Source organism: Cavia porcellus, unplaced genomic scaffold (assembly GCF_034190915.1).
Source record: "Cavia porcellus strain 051 isolate PalLab524CR breed Dunkin Hartley unplaced genomic scaffold, mCavPor4.1 scaffold_1, whole genome shotgun sequence".
Taxonomy (NCBI): domain Eukaryota; kingdom Metazoa; phylum Chordata; class Mammalia; order Rodentia; family Caviidae; genus Cavia; species Cavia porcellus.
Window position 1 is genome coordinate 218,950,129 of NW_026947484.1, and position 26,005 is coordinate 218,976,133.

Sequence of the window (26,005 nt, forward strand, 5' to 3'; positions counted from 1 at the left end):
AAAGGAATTGAATTTATCCCATGCATACTGTCTGACCATAGTACAATGAAATTGGAAATCAATGGCAAAAGAAACCACAAAAACTAAACAAACACATGGAAATTAAACAACCTCCTCCTGAACAACCAATGGGTCACAGATGAAATTTAAAAAATTAAATGAAAATGCCAATACAATATACCAAACCTTATAGGTCACAGTGGAAGCAGTCTCACAAGGACAATTTACAGCAGTAAGCTCTCACATCAGGAAAACAGAAGAATCTCAAACAACTTAATGTTGAACCTCAAAAAAGGAAGAGCAAACCAAATCCAAAGCTTGTGTGAGAGAAGAAATTATAAAAATCAGAGCAGAAATTAATTCAGTTGAGACTAAGAAAATAATACAAAGAATTAATGAATCAAAGAGTGGATAAACCTCTAGGTAATCTTATCAAAGAAAGAAGGAAAAGACTCAAATTCAATCAATTAGGAATGAAAAGAGTGAAATCAATAGATTTAGGGGAAATCCAGAAGATCATCAATGTCCACTTCAAGAACTTGCACATAAATGGAAAACACAAAAGAAATGGACAGATTCCTGGACATATATAAATTATCAAACTGAATCAAGATGATATAAATATTCTAAATAATCCAATATTAGTCAATGAAACTGAAAATGTAGCCAGGTGTGGTGGTGCATTCAGGAGGCTGAGGTAGGAGGATTGTTGCAAGTTCGAGACCAGCCTGGCCTTCAAAGTGAGCCCAAGGGCAGCCTGAACTGCATAGCAAGACACTGTCTCAAAAAGACAAAAAAAAAAAAAAAAGAAAGAAAGAAAAGAAAGAAAGAAAGAAAAAAAGAAAAGAAACTGACAATGTAATCAGAAACCTACCAACAGAGAAAAGCCCATGCCCAGATACATTCACTATTGAGTTCTACAAGAAATTTAGAGAAGAGCTAATGCAGCTAAACTGAAACTCTTTAATGAAATTGAAAGGGAAGCAATACTTCCAAAATCAGGCCTGGAAGCAAGAATTATTCTGATACCTAAGCCAGAGAAGTACCCAACCAGAGAAGAAAACTACTAACCAATCTCCCTAATGAAGATAGATGCAAAAAATTCTTTATAAAGATACTGGTAAACAGAATGCAGCAAATCATCAAGAAAATTGTATACTACAACCAAGTAGGATTCATCCCAAGGATGAAGGGATGGTTCAGTATACACAAATCAATAAATGTGACACACCATATTTGTAACACACCATATTAACAGAACCAAAGACAAAAATCACATGATTATTTCAACAGATGCAGTAAAAGCATCTGACAATGTTTGAGATCCATTCATTATAAAAACCTGAAGAAACTTGGAATAGATGATCTTTACGTCAATCTGATAAAAGCTGTCCATGACAAACCAACAGCTAACATACTAAATGAACAAAAACCGAAAGCTTTCACTCTAAAATCAGGAGTAAGGGAAGGATGTCCACTATCACCACTCCTCTTCAATATAGTTCTGGAAACATTATCCAGAGCAATTAAACAAGAGAAAAAATAAAAGGAATAAGGATAGGAAAAAAAAGAAAAAATTAAACTATCATTATTTGCAAATTATGTAATACTCTACATAGAAGACCCCAAAAACTTCACCAAAAAGGTTCTAGATTTAGTAATCAAATTCAGGAGTGTAGCTGGATACAAAGTCAATACACAGAAATCAATAGCATTCCTGTACACAAACAAAAAACTCACTGAGAGAAAAATTAGGAAAACCAAACCCTTCACAATAGCATCCAAAATAATGTAATACTTAGGGGTCAGTCTAACAAAGGAAATAAAAGATTTATACACTAAAAATTATAGCACTCTGAAAAAAAGAGATTAAAGACGATCTCAGAAAATGTAAAATATCCCTTGTTCATGGATACAAAGAACCAACATTGTAAAAATGGCCACACTCCCAAAACTATTATACACATTTAATGCAATATTAATCAAAATACCATTAGTATACCCCACAAAGAAAACATTCCTAAAATCCATTTGGAACTGGAATAGACCTAGAATAGCAAAGGTAATCCTGGGCAACAAAGGTAAGGCAGGAGACATCACAATTTCTGACTTGAAACTATACTACAAAGCTACTGTGATAAAATGAGCATGGTACTGACAAAAAGAAACATATCAATGGGATAGACTAAAAGATGTGGACACAATTACAAACACACTTGGTCACCTTATCTTTGACCAAGAGGCAAAACATGTTCAATGGCCAGGGATTTAGCTCAGTGGCACAAGTGCCTGCCTGGCAAGCACAAAGTTGTGAGTTCAATCCCCAGCACCAAAAACAAAAACAAAAAAACCATATGCAGTGGAAGATAGGCCCTTTAATAAGCAGTTCTGGCAAAGCTGGCTCTCCACATGCCAAAGACTACAACTAGATACATGTTTATCACCATGCACTGAAGGAAAGTCAACATGGATCAAAGATGGATCAACATGGATCTAAACACTAAATCTACTGGAAGAGAAAATAAGTAGTAATCTTGAAGGCATAAGTATATGCAGACACTTCATGAACAAATTCCATACCACATGGGGAACACTACAAAGAATAAAAAATGGGATCTTATCTTATTTAAAAGCCTTTGCATATCAAAATAAATCACCAACAGAATGAAAATAAAACCTACAGAGTAGGAAAAACTTTAGCCAACTATCCCTCAAACAAAGGACTTCTGTCTAGAACATACAAAGAATTGGGGGAAAAAATCAAGTCCCCCAAATTCAAATAATATCCAAAAATGGGCATCTGAGATGAATACACACTTCTCAGATAAAGACATAAATGGCAAATAAATACATGAAAAAAATGTTCAACATCATTGCTCACTTGAGAGATGAAAATTAAAACAACACTGAGATTCCATCTCACCCCAGAGATTGACTATCATCAAGAAGTCAACCAACAACAAATCCTGGAGTGGTTGTGGGGAAAAAGAACACTTCTTACTCTTGACATAAGTGTAGACTGGTGCAACCACTCTGGAAATCAGTGAGACGATTCCTCAAAAAACTAGGATTAGAAGTTCCATTTCACCCAGCTATTCCTCTTCTGAGTATCTTCCCAGAAGAATTAAAAACATGATACCACAGCAATATAAGTGCACTTATGTTTATAGCAACACAATTTGTAATAGCTAAATCTTGGAAACAACTCAAATGTCCATCAAGTGAGGGATGGATAAAAAAGATGTGATATACCCACTCTCCAGGAAAAAAAAAAAAAGATGCGATATTTTCATACAATGGAGTACTACTTGGCCATAAAGGAGAATAAACTTGAGACTTAGGTAAATAAATGCAACTTGACCCCAAAACTCCATATTCGTAAGTGAAACAAATCAGACTCAAGTGTGTCAATATTGTACTGTTTCCCTAGTGTGAGAAATTTAAAGAGTAAATAAGATCTAAACTATACAACAGATATTTTGAAATGTGAAGAGACTATTTAAAAGGAAAGAAACTGGAATGGGGGAAAGGAGAAAAAAAGGGAAGGGAAAAGGAAAAAATATATAGAAGACAGTTAAGATAGTTACACTACAAATTTCTCTTAGTTCATTGTAAAGAAAGGTTTGTGCTATTTGTTTGGTCAATTTTTTATGCCTATATCGTATACTCTGAGCAACTACTTAGAAGATGACCGTATGCAATGTAGGGACCATTCTTATGCTCGTATTACCTGATTTTGAATTTTTTGAAGTGTTTTTGTTTTTTTCTCTTTGAAATAAAATTAAATAAGTGTATGTACCTCATTACCATAATTTTAAATGAAATAAATCAGACTCACAAGTTTAAATACCACTTCTCTTGTATCAGAAACCCAAAGGGTAAGGAAGGAGAAAAATGGAGGCTAGATATTGGGAAGTAGGGAGAAAGGGATCAATGGAGGAGGAGGAGAAAGGGAAGGAAGGGAATCAGATTTATGAAAACAGAATACAAGGAAAAACGGAAACAAATATTTTGTAAATGGGAGGGGGATACTGAAGGGAGGAGGAGAGAATGTGAGCATAAGAAAATTAAGATACATTTATATCCAGGTAAAAATTGCATGAATGTGATCTTCATGTATGGCAATATGTAGTGCACTACTATAAATGAATAAATAAAGTTCATGGAAAGAAATCAAAAAAAGCTTAAGCTTTGCTCATTGGGTATAATTCATATTGCTCTAAACAGAATTCCCAGAATGTCTTAATTGATGGTATTTTAATGTCTCTGTAATTTTTTTTCACAGAACTCCTAGATTATTTACCTAACATATTTATCTAGTGGTTAGATCCTAGTAACTGAACTATTTAAAAAAAATAATACACACAAACTGAAAGCAAACTCTTTTTTATTTCATTCTTAACTGAACTGGAATTAAACACAAGGATGCGGAGATACGGCCATGGTGTGAATCAGGTGGCTTATTCACTCGCCCTCTTGGTAAACACCATGGCGTGGGCCTGGAGGAGAACCATTATATCTGTGAGCCTACTGCCACGCAAGCTGAAAACCAAGCACCCTTCCCCTGCCCTCCTCCATAGCTACTGGGATAGATGTCTCAGCATCTCTTGGGAGGATGACCATATGCAGTATAGCAAATATGGGGGAGTTCCTTCTATCTTCTCTTTGAAGGCAAAGGTTGTTTTCACTGTTTTGTTATGTTTCTTTTGCTCTATTCAGTATTCTTAATTGGTTTTATAATGCTCTGTTTTTGGTTTGATTTTGCTATACCTAATTGACTGGATAAATATTGTGAAGTTAAAGAGATATACCATACTACATATTACTACTATCCCAGTATCCTACTGTGAAATCCTGTACCAATTTCACTGCATTGTCTCGATTGGCTTTGTTCTGTCTTGTACTGTTGCATTTTTACTACTTTCAAAATAAAATTAAAAAAATAAATAAAAAGATGTGTATGTCATCTGGGTACCAGATATCATCACAAACCTTAGGACCTTTATGGTCTGCTTCCACACTGATTTCTATTGGTGCTTGTATTTTATGACTACTGAGTATCTACCTTCTCAGAGATAAGACACCTTTGAAAGAAATGCAGCACGATCTCATGCTGGAGCTGTAAACTACATTTGATTCCTTTGAGTAGGAGGTCATTTGCTGTCCAATAGATGTTAAGAATCCCTCTGCTTCCCTGGACATTTAAAATGTTGTGGCACACCTATGAGTTTGTCTTTTTCTGCTTTTGGTTCTATTTCTCAAAATACGAGAATCTACTGGAAATGTCCAACAATAACCACTGTTAAACCTGCTGTTAAGCATTACCGTCATGGTTTGGAGCTCTGACTTCTCACTGCTAAACTACTCTTTGAGAAGCTGTATGGTTTAGTTACTTTCTCTCCTAGAGAAAGAATACCGGATACCCATGGGTTAAGGGAGGAGAGGTTTATTTTGCAGAGACTTCAGCACAGAGTCAGCTAGCTCCAAGGCAGGGCAGCATGGCAGAGGAGAACTGCTCATGCCATGGCAGGTGGAAAACAGATTAGGGAGGAAAAATAGAGCAAAACATCTTTTCAAATTGCACCCTCTGTGATCACCACTGACCAAGCCTCACCTCCCAATATCACACTGAGCTACAAATCATCAGTGGGCTAATCCGCTGGTAACTATCACAACCCCATGATCCAGTCGCCTCCAAAAGTCCTATCTTTAAGAGCATGAGGCTTTGCGGGGACATCTAGATATAAAACATAACATTTTTGCCCCAGGCTCCAAAAAACTCATACTCATCACTTTATGTAAAATACAATTAGTTCATCTCTAAGAGTTGCCAAAGTCCTAATAATTTCAGCATTGCTGGAAAGTCCAAGTCCAAAGTCTCTTATGCTAATGTTTGCGATGTTCTATATTCCCTTTTTAGTCTTTATCTGTGAACACAGTAGAGGACTAAAGGGCTCCTAATGGCCAAGCATCCAAAACAGGTGTCAAAGAGAACATGACAGATGCTTTTGCTCTATTGTATATATTTAAGTGAAAACACAGTTCTTAAGTATGATTTTAATTAGATTAAAAGTAGTACAACAGTAGATATAATTTGGTACTTTCCTTGTTAATTGTTAACCATCCTCAGTCTCATCTTAATCGTGTTGATTTTTCTGTCCATTTATATTTATTTCAATCACTCTGAATTCTTGTTATTATAGTCCAAAGTCTCTGGAACCATGTGAAGGGACTTTGACAGCAGTTCTTTGAGGCTTAACCATGGCTTGAATTCAAAAACTCTTGTTTTCTCCTGAGTTAATACTTTCTCTTCTTCATGAAGGTTGTTATTATCATCACATGAGCTATTTATCCAGCTTGGCTGATGTCAATAGGTGAAAAGATATCATCTGTCTCCTGTTCCTAGCTTTTGTCTAGCCCATTTTCTATACATAGAGGAAATACGGCCACATTTGTGTTCATGAAGCTCTTCTAGCTTCTTTTATCTACTATGTACTAATAGCTACATACAGTTGACACAACCTATCTTTGATATTAAGCTACTGTTTTGTAACAGAGCTCATATTGCCTTTTAGGGATAAATCCAAGCTTATCGGAAGACACTTTTAAAAACTAATTTCATAATAAACAGAACACAATTTTAGATAGTAGAGGAGAGTGACTCTGCACAGAAGAATAGACGTTTGATGCTGGAATTCAGTATATGCCAGAATTCGATAGTGCCCTATTCTGAACCTGTTTCTTCCTCTCCTCCCTTTCATTTGCTGGGGCTTTTCTGTCAGTCAGATGTCAATAAATACACTGTATTCTTTAAACTTTATTCTGCTTAGCATTTTGAACACTTCATTCATGCAGCTACAGCTACTTTCGAATGGTGGGGGGATTCCCATTTGGAGCAGGTATCCCAGAAGCCACTTTGATGTGTGCAGACTCCAGCTGGCACCCAGGCTTTGGTGGGAAGCCTGATGGATAATTTTCAGTAAAAATTAAAAGCCTGTGAAAAGTACATACCCTCAGGCTAGAACAAAGCAGTTGAGTGATGGTTCCTCATAGAAGTAGGAGTGGAAGCTTTTCTTACCCTGCTCCTATGGATGAAAGCGAAGTCTACACTTCTTTGAAGCAGTGACTCACTCTCTGTCAGAGGGCCGCGTGCTTTTGCAGAGCTAATCGCCAGCATGGCACATGAAGGGTCTCTCAGAGTGAGGGCTGATGGAGGAAGAAAGAGAAAAAGTAAAACCACTCCCCTAAGCATGACTGGCACTGGAACACAGACAAGAGTTTTCAGAAGCAATGAACGAGGCCAGCCCACCCCACAGATCTCCCTCAGACACATTTTCTTTCTTTCTGACTCATCGAGTTTCTTTAGGAGCGCCTGGTAAGAAGGGATTATGAAGCTGGTGAGGGAGCCAGCCTTTTCTGGCAGCACCAGGCACTTTGATTTCAGGTCCTGTAAATCTTTGAGAACAGACTCAGCATGCTTGTGTTCTAGGCTGGAGTCCAGCAACAATTCAGCTGCAGATGAAGTAGATTGGGTGATTGGTGCTGTCAGCCAGAGACTCAAGGACTTGCCTGGGACCACACCTCTCCGCAAGTCTGAAGATGTGGGGGACAGGTTTGCCTTCTGAAACGTGCAAATGTCACCAGCTGGAAATGGCAATGCCAAAAAAACAGATCTCCATCTGGCAATGGGTTAGGCTTCCTGGGACACAGATTAGAATAGTTTGAAACAAAGTGGCGGAAACACCTGCTCTGTTTTTTATATATTGTTAGGTCGCTGAGTCATTTCCTGCCTTTGGAATTCATTTCCTTTCCAGGTTCAGCAAAGACTGATGAAGGACAGGAAAGGTGCTGGGTGGGTCTTTGCTTGTGCCCAGGGAAGGGCTCTCTGCCTCTGAGAGACTTTGTTGCCAGGCTCTGCATCCCTTCTGCTGTGTGCCTGTCTGTTCACACCGAGTCCAAACGGAGAAAGCCTTGGGAATGGAACAATAAATTAGGGAAGGGAGCCATGTCCAGTTGAGTCAGACAGATCATCTAGTTCCTAGAAAACAGAAAAGGAAAGAACAGATTCGGAAGGGCAAAAAATGTTGCTTTATAGAGGGGAGCTCTTTCCCACCAGCACTCCTTTCATAGAGTGAAAGCCTCTCCCCGGCCCGTCCTACCCCAGCCTCAAGGTTGGAGGCTGAAAGCAGCTCTCCCCAGCTGGCTCCTGACCTCCTGGAGCCAGCCAGGGGGCCAGCTAAGTACACAGGACAGTAATGCTTGCTGCACAATGACTTGCTTTGTTGTATTTTACTAGTTTTTATTTCACATTTTGTTCCAACAAGGATTTAAGATAGCAATAACTGCCTTTCTGGCAGCATTTTTAGACTTATTTTGAGCACTATGAAACTGACAGGAATTCGTATTGCAAATTCTTTCTGCAGCTCCTGGCTCGCTCTGAACACGCATTGTAGTTCTACAGTGCAGAGATCCCCCGGAAGCCAAGGGTGAGCCTCTGGCCTCAAGAGCTGCAGGAACCAGGCAAAAATGTGTTTCCCATGTGACCGCCATTTTTCAGAAAGGTCTTGTTCTAGATAGTGATGCTTTGGAAAAGCCAGGCACCACAGCTTTTGTCCCCTGGAGGAACACTGTATAAAGTGTCCAGAGTCTGTCTTTCTCTGGACCAAGAAGTCAGAGTCCATAGTTTTATGGAAGGGCTAGTTTTTGCCCCTACCCTCAGTCTAAATGCAGCTAGTCTGGCAACGAGTGCTACACAGGGGAAGTGACAACTGGTGAACAGCCTTTTCCTGGTTCCACTTAATCCCCAGGAAGAAAAGTCCAGAGCTTCACCTCCATCAGTTTAAATAGTCTCTGCTTAAGCTGCAGACACCACGACTTTTGGGGGCTGGCGGTGAGGTTTGCTGCCTGGGTTATCATTGTGGCTCAGGAATCAGTCACATTACCGTTTCTGAATAGCTTTGTCTCATCAGGTGTTCACACAAATGGTCTCCTGCGACTTTCACAGCAATTGTTTCTGTGAACATTTAGGAAGTTCTAGGGGAAGCAAGTAAGTAGCTAGGGCAGCACTGAGTCTATAAATAGCAGGGTCAGAGCACCTGTAGGGGATGATTTTCAAAGCAACAAGAAGTCTCCCGTCAGTGGAACTGGATGGGGATGTTATGGTAAGTGAAATAAGCCAGGCACAAAGGGAAAGCACTGCATGATCTCACTCCTGTGTGGAATCTGAAAAGTTGATCTCATGGAGGTTTAGAACAGAATAGTGGTTTCCAGGGGCTGGGGAGAGTAGGTGTCAGGAGGGCTGGAGAAAGGCTGATCAAAAGGCACTAAGTTACAGACAGGAGAAATAAATTTTGGTGGGCTGTTGCACAGGAGGATAGCTGTGGATAATGATAACGTATTGTATGTTTCAAAAAAGGTAGAAGAAAGGATTTTCAACGTTTCCAGCACAAAGTTTTGAACATTACATAATGGACACATGTATTGAACTATCACCATGATAGTCCATAAATATATATAATTTTTGTAGGTCGACTTTTAAAACCTTCAAAAACATTCTTCCTTAAAAGGAGAATAAAGAGGAAAGAAAAGGAGGAAGAAGAAGAGGACAAGGAGATGGTGATGGTCTCCTCAAAAGCTCCAACTTCCTCCCCACAAAACACACTCTGACAGATTTAGAAATTATGTTTCCTAGAGCTGACAATTTTGTAAATAATTGCTTTTAAATTTCAGAAAGGCCAATTGCAGGACCCAGAATCCACATTTTTATTAAGCCACTCTGCTAGTGCTGGTCTAGGGCCTCTATTATGGGAAACAATGCTCTAAAGAATTGAAATATTGCCACATGAGCCCAGGTAAACTGCTGATGCAGTCAGAGGGACCAGGACTCTGAAGGCATACCCTACACTCACCGAAGTTTGTCATTGCTAAAAACCCCAGAGGAGGACACCGATGCCCCAGAGTTGCAGCCCTGGAACTCCAAAGCCTGAAGATACCAGAACCTTAACAGTAAGAACATGTTTCTTTGCCCTTGGCCGTTCTTTACTAGGCAAACAAGGAAAGAGGGGAGATTACATTTATTTAGTCTGTGTTTTTATTAATCCCACCTTGGCAATGGGATTCATCCATTTGGAAAACATTTACCCATTGGGAATAAACAGATGAAGCCTTGTCCCTGCAGAAGGGCAGAGAACTGAAGATCAAAAAGGTTGTATAATTTGCCCGAGTGCCCAAGGTCATGTGACTACTGAATGATTGAGCTGAGATTTGAACTCATGACTGCCAAGATCAAAGATCCACATTCTTTCCACCAAAAAAACAAAACAAAAAAATCATGCCTTCTAGGTTTAAGGAGGTAAATCTGAAGGTCTGGGTACCTCTCCTTGGCCTCATCACGTCCTTTGATGTTTACTCCATTCCTAACTTTGAACCAGTCCCTAGCTTCATTACTGTATTTCTCATGCCCACAACTTCTTCACTGTCTTAGGCTGCCACTTTTCCCAGGCACAAACAGGCTTTCTTTGTACACAGATACTTCAGCCACTGACTATAAGATCAATGTCCTGCAGAACTCGGGGTATCCCCGGAATAAAAGCTTAAGAGGCATTTATGCCACTACTAAGTTGACCTCTCCCCCACCTTCTCCTCCTCCCCTTCCCCCTTCTTCCTATGTCCCTCCTTTTCTCCACTCATGGCAGAAATACAGGAAGCTGGGTCAGCCAGTGCCCTTCTATTAGGAGGTGCCCTATAGAACCTCAACTTCCTAAAAGTAGTCATTATTCAAGGATGCTGGGCACCCCCTAGTGGGAGGAATGAAGAGAAGACAGATTTGCTGCAGTTCTCAATAACCTTCCACCCCCAACTTCCTGGCCCTCCGCTGCCTCCAGCCCATCTCCCAGTTCTTGGAGTGATTCATCCTTCCCACAATGATTGGGCCTTTTGCCCCATAAAGCCCTCCCTGTCTTCACAGACATAATGAACTAAAATTAAGCAGAAAGCAATTCAGTCAGAACAGCAGGGAAACCTTCCTATAGTGAAAGCTTGAATCCCTGAAATAGCCTTATAAGGCAAACTAAGCAAGCCCTAACTGCACAGGCCAGAACAATAGAGAATGTGCTGGATGTGGGAAGTGAGGAGAATGAGTGAATAGCTCCTTCCCAGATTTCATATTTTAATGCTCCCACAACTCTCAGTCATGCTCCGGGGTATGGCCTGTACCTACCCAAAGCCAAGGGAACATTCCACATTTATCCATTTGGAGTAAAGGATGAAATCTTGTCCCAGAAGAGAGGCAGCCCAGTCATGAACCAACACTATATATGACTGTGGGACATTCTGAATGTTTGTTTGCTCCACCTACTCCTTTAAAGGCCACTGCCACAGAATGCCTTGGCCGGAGATGAGTGAGCTCTATTATGTTGGAACCAATAAAGTATTTCCTGAGTATCTATAATACACTAAATTCAAAGACCTCATGCATTTGTAAGGTCTCCCACATCTATGTTAGTCTCTAATCCAAAGGAAAGCCTTAATAAAAGATAAGAAAAGGACCAAAGTTTCAACACAGTGGTAGAGCACTTTCCTAGCATATGCAAGATTCTGGACTTGATTTCCAGCATTTAGAAAAACAACAAAAAGACAACGAGAGCTAACCTGAGTGCATACATTAAGAATCCTTGTGGACATATTCCCAGTCCTTATGTTAGCTCAATGTCTGGGAGCTTGTTTACTGGGCAGAGGTCACCCAATCTCACTCCACAGCCCAATGCCTGTCCCTAGGAGAATATTACAGTTACACGGCATCTCACCTCCATGGACGTCTTCAGTCGCTATGCTTTGACTTGTTCCCTAGACGTGAGTCATCAGCACATTAGTGCCCATTCAACTCTGCCCCCTCTAATAAGTTCCCCAAATCCTCATAATACTACCAATTTTGGTGCACGATCTTCTCTGCTGTAGCTGCTGCCTCATCTTGAGTTTAGTGGCTTCGACAGTCTAATCTCGCCACAGCTTACAATGTGATCCCTTTCATCTTTTCTTTCAGAGCCATTTGAATGATACTCATCTTTCTGACAACTGCGAACTTTGCACAGTCTCTCCCCCCAGGCACTCTCATTTTTTATGAGACTGGCAGCCTTCTGAACTTACCAGAGCCACCATAGAATGAAGCTCTGTGGAGAGCTGCAGGATAAATTGGACACAAGTGCACTGGACATCTGAGAGAAATAGAAATGGTCAAGGATGCTCTAGATTGGTCAGTGTCTCCAGTCTGACAGCAAAGAACTGGGATTCCTTCTTGTATAATCTGGACTTAAATTAAAGGCATTTTTCAACCCAGAGATCTTTGACCTTCAGTCAGTGGGTGGAACAAGGCCCACTGACCTCTGGACCCAGTGCCTCTTCCAATCTTGGGAGACATAAAAATTGTCAGGAGTTAGCTGAGCCACTTGTAGCGCTTTTGTCAGAGTGTAGAATGTTCTAAAAGGTATGAACCGGCCCTGTCTTTGTTACAGAGAGTGGTGATATGTTTACGTTCTCAGAGGAGGAAAGCCTATGGGTAGAAAGTGAAAACTAAAAGGAATAAACCAAACTAGTTGTGACTTTGGGTAGCTGGCAGGAATTTCTCAGAGAAGAAGCCCTAGTTCTGACAAAGAGAAGGGAACTTTCACTACTGCTATCTTTATTTCAGAAGAAATAAAAACTAAATCATAAATCTAAAGATGAATATATATTCACCTGAGGAGAAAACTACCAAGATGTATTTTAAACAAATAGTAGGATGGTAAAAATGAATAATTTTAACTGGCTAGAAAAAGTATGTCTTTTTGGCAAGTTACCACGGATCAGATAAGACACCAAAAAGGTTGCACAAATTTCTCTTTGTCTCTCTCTCAAGCCCCTCCCTGTGTGTGTGTGTGTGTGTGTGTGTGTGTGTGTGTGTGTGTGTCTAAGCTAAGATGCATCTATCTGGGCTATCTGTAGTAAGCTGGATTTCTGGCACTGGATACCTTCCAAGGAAAAGCAAAAGAGAAGCATCTAGATCAGTGAGGGGAAATACAGGTGTGGGTTTTGTTGATGAGTATGACAATAGTGTTGAGCTGGCCCAGGGCTGTGGCAAAGAGAATTAATGGCATGCAACTAAAGCAGTGCTCAGAGGGGATGAGGCCCCTGGATCAGGTCCGTAGAGAGCCACCATGAGCTCCCAAGGCAGCACAGGTGGGGAGGGGGACCAGCTAGTGTCTGTGGCAAGTTAGATATGCATTATTGGCCAATGTGCCCAAGAGAACAAAGCTATGTGCCAGCTAAGAGCCCTCTGGAAAGACAGGTATGCACCTCTTGGATGATGTCCAAGGAAACCAGGTGAAGGCTTGAACTGAGGCCAAAGAAGTTGGGTGTGTAGCACCTCAGGAAGCTAAGTAGGGAGTCATTAGCACTACACCCAGGCAAGAGAACAGGGGGTGTGATGTATACATAGGGATGATGTGAGCATTCCAAAGTCAAGCTCATGTTTCTGGAAGAAGCTTCAATGCATATGAAATACAAGTCACTCTTGTTGCCCTAAAGCCTTTTCTCCAGCTGAGTTTCAGATTCTTTCAAAGCTACAATATAAAGAAGTTCACAATAATGTTGAAGCTAAGAGATAGGCCACAGATTGGATCATGGCCAGATCTGCAACACAGCACCGACAAGACCAGGCAAGCTCACTGGACAGTTGCTTTGGATTTGAAGAGGCAACTGCATTTCTGAATCACAGCAAACAAAGTAGAAGGAAGCACTCCCGGTCATCACGAATGCCTTCCTATTTCTGGGAAGGCTATAAACCTCTACAATGTGCTCTCCACCCTTTATTTTCCTTCTTTCTTTTACTTCCTGTGGTTTACTGGTGCCAGCTTGCACCATCACCCAACTCTGTTCAGCAAACACCACATTGGTGGCATACAGCCATGTGGGAGTGCATACACAATGGAAATTTGAAAACACTGCATATCAGAACTTATATTTTTTTAGAAAGCCCATTATTAAACATCGACCAGTTCCCTGTGCCTATCACTGGGGATTGAGGCAGTGAGTTGAGGGGGAATGATGTAGGAAGCTTAGAGAAGACAGCAGGAGCCCACAGTAAACAGTGAAAGTGGCGGATTGCCAAGATTGATTCTCCCTCACCGACATCCTGCTCCAATATAAACCTTGGGTGCAATATTTAATAACCCTAAATGAGAACTTCTGTGTGTCCACACTGATATAAAGGCAGTTTTCAGCTGAATTGGGGGGTTATCTTCCTACTCCAATACTGTTTCAGGTTTATGATGCACCCTCTATGCACTATTTATTACACTCTGTACTATGTTACGCATTTTATACTCTACAATATGATACTTATTATCCATTTTCCATATTTCTGATTTAAAGTACTTTATGGGTATTCATTCTCATTTTTCTACTTCCATATAGCAAAATATGTTCTCCTTCCCCCAAATCTGCTTCCCATTGACCTTTGGTCTCAATATCTTATCACTTTTTAAAGTGTTACTAAGCCACATAATTATAACTCTCTGAAGCATAATTGTTTAGTTTTAAGATACCTACAAGTCACCTAGTGAATCTTGTTAGAATGCAAGTTTGTGTTCAATTTTGCTTCTCACAACTATCATGCTGTTCCACCTCTTAGACTTCGGGTCCCACCTACAGCTCTGAAAAGCACAGTTCCTCACAGGAGACTGGACCACCAGCATAATCTGAACCAAGCAACTAAATCCATATGCCAAGTAGATTCTATTTCAAGCATTTGAACTAGAAGGCTATTCTAGCCTGAGTCTGCCACCCACGGAAGCAAAGCCTAAGATTGAGATTTTCTTGCAGTGTTTATTGGAGGTCCCAGAGAACAGGAGTGTGGCATATGGGGAGGGAAAGAATGAAGAGAGGTCAATACAAGGACACATTATGGAACTAGCACCCCAAAGGACAACAGGTATTCAGTCCTTAGACCTGCTAATGAGCCATCTGCTGAGGTTCTCAAAACTATCTCAAGCATTTACCAGCCTCCTTAACAAACACATGGATTAAATGCTTCACAATCCTTTATTTTCCAGTTTCCAAACAGCAAATTGGTTTCTCCAAAAGTCACTAATCACTTTTTTAAGTATGATTATGAATGAATAGATTTAACTGTATTTAATGTATTAATGCTCAAATTAATGCTCAAATCACCCTATCTCCTGCCAACAGAAGCTTATTCATTTTGGCTCTTGAGTCTTTTTGGTGCAATCCCAATAGCTTTTGATAGCATTCTTCCTTTCTGGTATGTTATAATATTCCAAAGCAACTCTATCCAATGGAACTTTCTGTGGTGATGGGGATGCTCTGTGTCCATGCTATATGACATTGTAGCCACTAACGACATCTTTCACATTCCTGGAAAGAGGCTAATGCAGCTAAGGAACTGCACTTTAAATTTGTGTAAATTTTACTTAAATGGACACATATGGATAGCTGCTACCATATTAGACAGCACAATTCTTCTTTAACAAATGGTATGGAAGCAGGATTTGTCTGCAGTAGAATTCAGTGCATATCAAAACAGTGCAAGGACTGACTTCATATGAACAATCTCAGAAACTTTTATAAAATATTGATGTCTGAGCTTTCCCCCCAAGAAATACTCAGGAATCTGTTTTATTGCTACAATGCAATTCTGGTGAGCAGCTAGGTTTGGGGTCTACTGTATTAGTTTTCTGGAATATAATATTTGTATTACAGCCATGACTCATTGAGAATCATTCCATGGAATCAACGGTGCATCATGATTTCCATGTGGCCAGTTCCAGGGCTTCTCAGAGAAGCAAAGCCCTCTGACAGTTACATAATCAAGAGCTGCAGGTGCTCATAGGGACTTGTCTCTCTCCATCTTCAGTTCAGGCCTCTGGCCTTTGTTCATCCATAATTAAAAAGTGCACAGAATCAGGCTAAAAGTGTTCAGACCAGACTTTATGACCTGCTGTTCTTCCTGGGTATGTCAAGAACTGTGAAAGGTCTGCATTTTTTTTTAAACCTGGCTTGCACGATAACAAACTAGCCTGCCACAGATTTGTGCATGCTAGCAGAGACCTGAGACTGCTGGGCCAAAGACAAAGAACGTTATAGCCCTCAGTACAGCAAACAACATGAAATTCACGTTACCATCTGTTCCCTGCCCCTGACTTTCAAGGGGATAACACAGAGTACCCCAAGTAAATGCTGCACACACACACAGGGTTCCATCTATCATAGTTGAACAAGACCCCCTATTTTTTTTTTTTTTTTTTTTTGGCAAATTCAGTATTAAGGATTCTACCCAGGACCTTCATTCTTCACTGCACTCCCACTCCTTGTTGTTGTTATTATTATTATATTATTATTATTATTATTTTACCAAGGTGTTAAGTTGCCTAAGCTGGGCCCATACTCAACAAGTCCCCTGCCTAGGAATCCCAGAGACCTGGGATTACAGGTGTGTGCTTCCTCAATCTTTATAATAGGCTTCAAGCAAATTTGCCTAACTTTGTCCTGAATAGAGACATTGTCTGTATAGTACTTTGACGCAAACAAGCCTTCTTTCTGTTCCAGAGGGAAATTTTATTATCTAAGTTGTTCAATATGTAAGCATCCTTGAAAAAATAGTCCTGAACAAAGGGCTCCCAGTGCCTCTGCTTGAAGATACACAGAAATATGAGAGACCCATGAAAATCCATCTCCCTTCAGTAAAAAACCCAGCATGATGAACTCCTAACCTCCGCAGATACTGCAGTATCTACAGAGTCCTATTCCCTCCTAAGTGTGATGACTCTGGGCTTCACTCTGCCCTCTCTGGGGAAGTAGTAGTTCATCACTCTTAGAAAATCAGACACCAAAGTCAGACTATCATATCTCAACTAAAATATTTACTATTCATATGTTTTTGGGAAATTCATGTAACTTCTCCATACCTCAATTTCCTCATCTACAAAATGGGAATGTAATAATACCCACCTCAAAGTTACTATGAAGACACATGACATAACACACATTGACCATTAAGTTCTCCTTAAATGTTAATTAGGAAAGATTGCTATTACCGCTCAAATATTATTCATGATTTTTCATGACTTTCCCTAACAGAATGAGTCTGCATGCTCATGACTTCCTTAGCATGAATTAAAATTCCCAGTGCTTCCTGACAGCTTCCCACTGCAGTCTGAGCATCAGGGTAACTCCTTGTTGGATTTGCTCCTTTGCCAAACCTCTCTGCTATCTGAGTTCTGGAGCTTTGGCCTTTAGAGAAAAATTTACTATTTGGCCTTTAGAGAAAAAGTTTGCAAATCACTGCTGCATCCTATTCACAGACTGTATGCTAAGCCAATCGTACAATCCTTAGGATGGGTTATGCATCAGAAAGGACACCAGGGAATGAATACTTGCTGTCTTTTGAAGTTAGTAAAACTCCAAATTACTACCAGTAAAAGCATCAGTGTAACCTTTTATGAACACTGTTTTACATTACTCTTCTCTGCATTGGGCTATTTACGTTGTCTGTCAGAGGCTAATGTCCATTCAAAAAACAAAAACATTAGTAATTAGATTGAAAACAGAAAACTTCTCTTTAAAGGAAAGTTTTCTTTGTTAATGAATTTTATTAGAGTACTGTAAAAATAATGTTGTTTTTGAAATAGGAATAAGTACAGAATGCATCACTTTCCTTTTCTCCATAAATATCTTTGACACATGAATAACCCTCTAAGGAAGACAGACATTAGATGAATATTTGTGATGGCCAGGGCTTATAAACATTATTCGTGACCTATGCGCTTAGTACTGGGTTTCAGAACTGAGTCATGAGACATGTTTAGTCATTATAATTGAATATGTACTGAATGACTACTTTAGATTAGGCCCACAATGATGAAATTGTGCATACTCACACAGAACTTTCAACTTCTTTCATAAACTACCCTTTCAGAGCAGAGACAGAAAGTTATTTGAGAAACCAAGCTCTAATTAAATGACAGAAATGTTTTCTATCATATTCAGGGTCAGGTTTCACTCAAAAGCACTCAAAAACACAAAAAGGGGGAGCAGGGAGAGAGTGTTTTTATTATGAAAACAAAAATATACTTTAGAAATGCTAGGGAAAGGGGCTGGGAATTTAGCTCAGCGGCATAAGCGCCTGCTTTGCAAGCGCACGGTCATGAGTTCAATCCCCGGTACCAATTAAAAAAAAAAAAAAATTCAGCCAAGAAATGCTAGGGAAAAATTCTCTTTACCTCTGTATCTTAGTATAATTGCTTTCATTTTTGTGTGCTTCCTTCTTAGCCCAACATATACATGTTTACATGCAATAGACTCGCAATGAGATTTTATCCAACTAAGAATAATTTTTTTGTTTAATTAATTTATTTTTCACAACTGGAGTTCAAACTCAGGGCCTCAAGTAAGGATCCTACCACTGAGCCAAATCCCCACCCCTAGGAATAATTTTTATATGTGCATAAAGATTTCTGGAGAATATATATCACACAGGTATCAATGTGCAAAGTATTAGAGTAAGAAGTATTAGAAAAATATTAGAATAAGAAGTGATTTTCAGCCCTAACTGCATATTTATGTCACTTGGCATATTAGTCTTTTATATTAAAGAGATTCCTGAGGTGGGCAAATTTTATAAATGGAAGACATTCATTTAGTTCTAGAGATAAAGTCCCAGACAGAGGCAATGGAGGCCTTAGCTTGGCCCCTTGTGAGGGCCTGGTGGGGGCTGACAGTCATGGGACAGGAGTGCGCATGAGAGGAAGTGGTCACTTCCACAAACCAGAAAACAGAGGTCAGGCTTGCATGGTGACAGCTCACTCTCTGGACAGCTCAGGGGTCCCACGAGAGTTCTTTGGTAGGTAATATCTAGCCCCTGTGACCTAAAGACTTCCCACCAAGGCCACTCCTTAAAGGTTCAATTTCCCTGCACTAAGGACCAAACTTCCAACACATGAACCTTTGAAGGACACACTCAAATCAAATCCAAATCATAGAACTGGGAAGGTTTTTTTTTAAATACCAACATTCTGGTCTACTTACCAAAGATTTCAATTCCATTGCCCTGGGCAGGGGTACAACCTTAGGTATTTTCTTTATTCCCCCAGGTGATTCTAAAATATAGTCAGCTCAAGAGCCATTGATCTAGCTAAACTATTTAGTTCAACTACAGATGGGGAAGAGTACACCTCAAGCCTGCTGCTTTTTACAGCAATAAGTTTCCCAGCATCCCCCAAAATCATAGCACATAAACTGCCACCAAAGGTCCTTTACAAAAGGAAACTGTTCAGAAGATGAGCATGGTGGTACATGCTTATAATTCTGGTTTTTGGTAAGCTAAGGCGGGAGCATTGCAAATTCAAAGTCAGCCTGGGCTATATACAACAGTGAGTTCAAGGTCAGCTTAGACTAAATAGTGAGACCCTGTTTCAAAATATTTTTTTTAATTTAAAAACAAGAAAAGACGAAGAAAATATTCAGAACTTTCCTCAGATTGGGGGAATAAGAATGGGAGAGGAATTTCCAGGGTTCCAAGAATAAGGATTTTGTCCTTTCAAAGGACAAAATAAAACTTTCCTGAAATATTCAAGACTGACCATCGCATAAATATGTGGTCTAATTCTTTAACTGAAGCTGTACCTTTGACCTAGTTAGAATGTACTAGCTGAATGTTTGGAACTGTGTTCTTTTGGCCATCCTGTCCTCTGTTTAGTATTTAACAAAAGGGTGACCACCATTATTTAGATTTCTCCCGAGAATGAGCCCCAAATCTGAGGATTTGGCATGCTTCCTCTTTTCTCTTTGCCATATTGTTACAATTCAAATTGCTTCTGTGTTGTCCTCCCCTTTGGGAATTTCTTCTGGAGCTAGAGATTAATCATTATGCAAATATTAAATACTTTGAAAGTTTTAGAAAGAAAGAGAATTTGTTTAAGCAATTCTGTTACTGTAGTTTTAATGAAAGATAACAAACAGCTGTTGTGATTTGACCTGCATTCAAATTCTAATGTGTAGTTTGTATGATGTCAAATTATATTTAATTTTTCCTCAAGATGTATATATGCCTTTGCCAAAACCTCTGAGTTCCCATAAATCTCCAGATACAATATATCGCCCATCACCCAGTCTGTTTGTGCTCCAATACCTAAAGGCCATTCTGGGAAAAAGCAGATTAAAACGTTTCTTTCTTGGAATGTTAGTTTGATGGAGATGTTATTTAGATTTTTAAAATAGCCTAAATGCCTGGGGTGTTCTGAAAGGAAATGCTGCGGAGTCTAATGTTGCTTAATAAATAGGGCAAGTCATGCTCACTCAAGCACAGCCTTAAGGGAAAAACAAAGTCCTCCCTCTTGTCCTGAAGGTCATAGCTCCTTGGCTTCACTGTCATATTCTCTCCCTTCAGAGCTGTCTGCTGGTTAATAATTTTTATATTAATCATTCCCTCTTCAAATCACTGTGTGGTTTCTCTCCCCTGGTATGACCCATACTGATAGGAGATCTTTGCTAGACACTGAACTCTCCAGAGCAAAAGTCAATGAGAAACCCAGGGCAAGGCCGGCAAGGCATAATTGCTGAAGGTGAAGGTCAAATGCAAGGTTGCCGTCCAAGGGTGAGGGACTCTTTGCATGTTATGCTGTAGATTTCTCACTTGTGCCACCCTAATCCAGACTCTCCTATGCTGTCTTCATTCTTCCTTCCTTCCTTCTTTTCTTCCTCCCTTCCTTTTTCAGAGAATAATCTAGCATCTCCTTAGAATTCTAATAGGTACTCAATTAGCATTTAGGCAAACTGAGTTAATTTTTTTTCTCAGAATTTCCCCTTCACATAGTTTAAGAAAATCCGTTTAGGGAGTGGGAGTATAGTGCTCAGTGGTAGCTGTTTAGCATATGTAAAGCCCTGGGCTCAATAATCCCAGCACTAGGGGGAAGCGGGTGGGGAGATATGACTTCAGTGTGGCATTTGAAAACCAGATTACAAAAAATCTTGTAGACCCAAAATCAATCCTAGTCCTACTATGACTCTAGTCCAATTATTCACTGGACTTCATATCTTTATACCATAAAATAGACATGATAATAATAATAATAATAGTTTTTTTAATAAAGTTTTAGAAAGTTTAAGACTATGGAAACAAAAGGTGTAACTTAATATCCTCAAATATTAGTTCATATGTTAATGTGTGCTAACATATGAGTAACAGAAAATGAAATAAAAACCAAAATTCACGATATAATTAACCTAAAAATCACAAAAGCTGAATTTTGTCTTCTCTCTCTCTGTCTCTCCTTCTCTCTCCCAAGAGCTAACCAAAGCCAAAGTAAACAAAATTTAGAAAAGAATGTAGAATACATGGCAGAAGCACTGATCTCCTTTCCCATAAAAGAAGACTGGATTAGAAGAAATATTCAATCTCAGTTTTTGCAATCTCAGTGTTTAAAAAGTTGAAACTTTATTAAATTCAATTGAGTGAGAATGTTTAGTGCCCCTTCCATGTTCCAGGAATGATGCCAAGCATTAAAGATAAAGAAGATGTCCTCCTTGCTCACCAGCCGCTGAAGGTCTGGAGGTGTATAGATAAGTACATGGGCTATTTTGAGAGAAGGTCATGTTAACTGAGGTGGAGTCCCCAGGTCCTTGGGGAGGGAAAGCACAAGGCCCTGGCAAGGCGGAGACTCTTCCTGGAAGGATCCACAGGTAGTGCTCGTACTGCTATCACACTGCAAAAATGGACTGGGAAGACTAGAAGGCACCACAACGCAGTATTCAGATGACTAGTGCAAGACGCCCTTCTGTCTGAAGCTCACTGTCAGTGTACTTGTTCATCTGGAGCTTGCCTTCATCTGTTCAGGATACTATAACAAAATGCTCTATATAAACAAAAATTTATTTCCCACAGTTCTGGGATCTGTAGGTCCATGATCAGGGTACTTTATGAGCAAGTTCTTGTGAGGGTCCTCTTCCAGGACTCAGATAGACATTTCCTGTGTGATCTCACATAGTAGAAGGAGCAGGCTCGCTCTACGGGGTCTCCTTAATAAAGCCATTAATTCCAATCATAACTTTTTCCTATGAGGTGACCCAATCATTTTCCAAAGGCCTAAACTTCCTAAAGGCATCTCCTTAAAGGTTAGGATTTCAATATATAGATTTGGGGGTAAGATACAAGCATTCAACCTCAACCTATAGCGAAACTACTATGATAATGACTATGAAAGCTAGTACTTATTGAATACTTTGCATATACTGGAATTTCCTATGCATCAATTCATTTTTAATACTCCAAAAACTCTACAAGGGCAGACTTCTTATCACAATTTTGCAGATAAAGACACTAGAACTGAGTAATTCAGTACTTTCAGTCATGCTAGTGGATCACCGTCTTCCCCATTTTCTGCTCTGGGACTGCTACTGTTGACTTTGTCAGATCCCCAGGAACACATTTTTTTACATATATACAGAATTTCACACACCCCAAAAGTCATTTCTAAAACTGAGCCAACTGAATTCCTCCATAAAACTAACTATTGTACAGGCATATTCAACCAGCTTTTATTCAAAACTAAAAATTATATTTCAACAGAAATATACATGTGCTGCCTAAACTAAATAGACTTCTTATATTACATCACTAAAATTGTTCTACCAGATTATTATTGTGACTGTAAGGAATAACACTAGAAAATGTTGTTGGAATTTATATCATCCTTAGCTCTGGGACCAGAGCCTGAAACAGTGAGCAATCACCAAGTCTTAGTTCTTTTCTCCTTCCTTTTTCTAATGCAAGTTGTAGAAATAAAGTAGTGAATTCTGCAGGCAGGTCAGGAGACCAGCATTGGAAAGCACACAATCTAAAAGCAACCAGAAAGATAATGACAGTGATACAGGGGATCAAAATTCCTGACCTACGATATGTCCAGTATGAGTTCGTGTTCTCTAAAATCAAAGAATAAATTTTAGGAACAATGGAGGTTAAGAGCAGAAATATTTATTGAGAGAAAAAGCTTCTGTCTGAGAGACAGAATGGGTCCCAAGTGGGTTGCCAAAGACTGTGTTTATTGTAGGGATTTTTATAGAATAAAACCATGAGATAAGGCAGGCCTAAAGTTGGGGGAAACTGGGAATTTGTAAGATAAGACAACAGGCAAGAGGTGGGACAGAATTATGGTCAACCAGTAAGTTTAATTGTTCAGGTACAATGGACCAAATCAGGGACAAATGGGGAAGTGAGTCACATAGCAAGCATTCTTTATGGATCAGTGACTCTACCTATAGGGGGTTGGGATGATGACTCCTGGCTTCGCAAGGTGACCCATATCTAATTCCTAATGTTTATAGTTAAGGGTGTAGTTGCACTTATCTTGCCTTCTGTCTTCAGATCTGGCCTACAGAAAGAGGTATGTGTCTCCTCCAAGGTTACAAGATATCCTTGTCCTCTGTGCCAGCTTCTTCGAAGGCCTACACATCTGACAGCCTATAATACGTCTAACTAGCTCAGCTGCCTGTAACAACAGGTTTGTCACCCTAGGCCAGGTCCATAGCACTCTCCAAATCACTTCTTGAAAAATATTATTTATTGCCAGTGTGGTTTTGCACAGAAACTGACCTTGGCCCACTTACTTGACCAAGGACTTTGTTACCAGAGAGGTCATTCCCAGTCAATAAACATGCTCTGCATAATCTCCATAGTCAAGTCCAACATTGGTGTTACAGATAAGCTTGCTAAAAGTAATCAAGAGGTAGGGCTGCAAACCATAAAACTACAATAGGAAAAGTAGCCTACATAAAATAGGAGCACCAGCTCAACTTCATGATCAGCCCTGGGAAAGGCTTCGAGGTGGAAGGCGGAGGCAAGCAGGGCATACATAGGTCCTCGTGTCTTATCAGTTTAGATGCTGGTGCTCCAAAAGAGTATTTATGACAACAGAGCACAGGCTTCTTGAATTGGGAAGGAGTAATAATAACACAAAGAGATTCATATATGCTTTGTCTGAAACACAGAAAGTACTAAATAAAGAAGAGCTTCCATTATTACTATCATGAAGACTTTGCTCTTTATCACCACAACTGCTGTTTGTTAAGGATGTTGTCCATGTGTAGTGGGTCTGTATGTACAGGGGCTGCAGGGGCTGAAAAATAGCCCTCTTGACGTTACCCAGTAGGTCCTAATCTCCAAAACCTGTAAATGTTCCCATATTTGGGGGGAAAAAAAGTGATTTGCAGAAGAAATTAAGGATCTTTAAATGAGGGAAATTGTCTGGGTTACTGGGGTGGACCCTAAGTGTACTCTAAAGTGCCCTTATAAGAAAGGGATCAGACACCACAGACATAGACACAGACACACGCACACGCACACACATGCACACACACACACGGGGGCAGGGGAGAGAAAGGCGATGTGAAAACAGAGCAGGGAGAGGAGGAAGATGCTGCCCTCGACAACTGGAGTGACACAGCCACAAGCCAAGAAATGCCAGCAGCCACCAAGAGCTGGGAGAGGCAAGGAACAGACCTCCTCTAGGGCTTCTAGGGCCACCGGAGGAAGCATCACCCTGCCAACATCCTGGACTTCAGCCCAGTGATTTAGAATTCTGGCCTCCAGAGCTGTGAGAGCATACACTGAGATTTCTATAAGTCACTAAGGTGTGGTAACTTGTTACAGCAACCACAGAAAATGAAAGCAAGTATTAATTGTCCTCCTAATCTAGCAAGATTCATCAATCAACTACTGACCAGAGAAAGTGAGATGTACTGTTCTAGCTACTAAGTATGCATTGGATTATGTGGCTTCCAGGGTATAGGCAACGATATACTGATAAACCAGGTATCTGCGAAGGAGAGATTTCTGATTTTTAGCAAATGCCAATTGTTGTAATATAAATATGCCAATCACAGCCCAGTTTTAAAGCCTTAACACCTGGCTCCCAGAACTCCTTCCTGCTTCACAATAGGCTCTCTCAAGCCAGTAGGACCCAGCTCCAACCCATCCCTGTAGAGTACTTTAAATTATAAGTAATATTGCTCTGAAACTACACTGAACATAATTTAATTTCTCCTTGATAATTCTGAAGGGTACTTCATGGTATTGTAGTTCCTGAGAGTCAACATGGGGAACATTAATTATTACTGCACCATGAACGTGCAGACTTGCTAATCAACAGCGTGGAGGAAAACAGTTTGCAACACGGAAGGATGAACAGTTTGCAACACGGCAGAAGCACAATGTCCCAGCACCAGCTTCTCTCTCCAGGGAGCTGTGGAAGGAATCCAGAAGAGGCGATTCCTTTCCTTAGGTAAATTTATTATGGTATAAATGGTTATCGCAATGACAGAAATCTTAATCATTTTCTTCCAGTGGAGTAAGGCTTTATAATTCTCTAAGTGAACTGGACTTTCTCCTTAAAGAAAATAGAACAGAAGCTTTATCTCAACCAGGAACAAATGGAGCGAATACAATTCTGTCTTTCCCTTCAGCCCCATGCTACTGACTTCTGAATACGATTCCAGCTGTATTTATCTGGGGCTTGGGAAATTTGCCTAGTTCCTGGGAAGAAAGTTAACTAAACCATATGACATCTCTGGCAGGAGTCACAATTTCACACAAAAACTTTCTTGTAAAAACTTCACATATTACTTTCCCTGGTGGAGTCACTTTCTGCAGCAAAGCTCGGGTCTCTGAAGGCAATGCTTTTCAGTGAAAGTGAGAGCTGAATGCTAGACCAGCCAGCTTTTGTTCCTCCAGGAGGGCTTCAGGTTGCCTTTGACAGGGATGTTATGACAGATAGAGATGCGTCTAGATTTTTTTTTTTTAAATCATATCAGTCCCCCACCCCCAGTAAAAACAATAAGCAAATACGGTTACTACTCTGGCCACTCACTACATTCATTTAGGGTCTTGGTACACATATATATCATGTCTTGATCATTTTTATATCTTTTCAGTTCTTAAAAAGAATAATTATTTCTAATTCAT

At 40.0% G+C, this 26,005-nt stretch overlaps 1 protein-coding gene across 1 annotated transcript in view; it reads right to left on the reverse strand.

Moving 5' to 3' along the window:
• Nucleotides 1-6,042: 6,042 nt before the first annotated feature.
• The window catches only part of LOC134478169 (uncharacterized), a 90,651-nt gene continuing 70,688 nt past the window's right edge, over nt 6,043-26,005 (reverse strand). Inside the window, exon 4 of the mRNA XM_063258648.1 lies at nt 6,043-7,206. The gene's annotated coding sequence lies outside the window, so the exon portion shown is untranslated. The remainder of the gene's footprint in view (nt 7,207-26,005) is intronic.